This window comes from Psammomys obesus, unplaced genomic scaffold (assembly GCF_907164565.1).
Source record: "Psammomys obesus unplaced genomic scaffold, mPsaObe1.curated_primary_1811, whole genome shotgun sequence".
NCBI lineage: Eukaryota > Metazoa > Chordata > Mammalia > Rodentia > Muridae > Psammomys > Psammomys obesus.
In genome coordinates this window covers 14,509,580-14,510,745 of record NW_026596069.1, presented here as the reverse complement: position 1 = coordinate 14,510,745, position 1,166 = coordinate 14,509,580, and positions in this window count along the sequence as shown.

Sequence of the window (1,166 nt, the reverse complement as noted above, 5' to 3'; positions counted from 1 at the left end):
CACACAGTCTTAATCCAGGAAGTAGGTCTCTCTTTCCCTCTCCCCTTCCCATCCTCCCTTTCTTCACTCCTCCCTCTCTCCTTTCTTTCTAATCTTCCATTTTTTATTTTATTTTTTTGAGGTAGGGTTTCCATGCAGCTCACACTGACGTACTCACCGTGTGTGATTCCAGATCCTCCTGCCTTCACTTCCTGATTGCTGAGGGTAAGGGTGTTTGTCATCACATGTGGGTTATGTAGTGCTGGGGATCAAACCCAGGACTTTGTGCATGCTAGGCCCTTTTTACTTTTCAAAATTATATTTTGGATCTTGCAAACCTAAGCAAACCTCTCCTGTTATAATATTGGAAGCAGGTTCTTAGAAAAGCATTACATTTACTTATTTGTGTGTGTCGGGGAGTATGCACACCATGGCACACATTTGGAGGTCAGACAGGAGCTCGTAGGGTTCAGGGACTGAACTGGGTCATCAGGCTTGGTGGGAAGCACCTTGACTCACTGAATGACCTCCCCTGCTCAAAAATGAGTTTTGTAAAAAGTGTTACCATGAAGATAGTCTGCTCTGTGGGTAATAGTGCAGATGTCCACTTGAGGCTGTTTATCCCTCCCCCGTGCTGGAGGTGGGACTAAGGGTCAGGGTCTTGTGCATGTGAGGTAGGTACTCCACCACTGTTGTGTACTCCCAGTCTTTGGTCCTCTTTTCCTTATACTACAACAAACTCTTGGGTAAAAGGTACTTAAAATTCCACCCCCCCATCTGCTAAATGGAAATAATAGTACCAATCTCAAAATTTTCATAAAGGAATCTGTGATAATATCATAGAAAGCAGAATCGCCAGAGACCAAGAATTGAGAGAAATCCTGGGCCCATCTCCCGAAAAACTGCACAATGCCAGGCAAATGTTTAACATCTCAGGACTGGGGTATTTCTCATGAAATAGAGATAAGTTTCATTTGAATAGGTTTTTTTTTTTTATTAAGGATAATGTATATCTTTACTTGATTTGATATATCACAGGTAGCTAATAATCATTAGCTTTCTTAAGTTAAGTCGTTAGAGACAACATGTAAGACTTAAAAGTACACACTTGGCTAGAAGCAGAGTTGAACTCAGACTGCAGAATTAAACAGCAGCATGGCTTCTCCATGTACGGCTTAGGCGCTTTT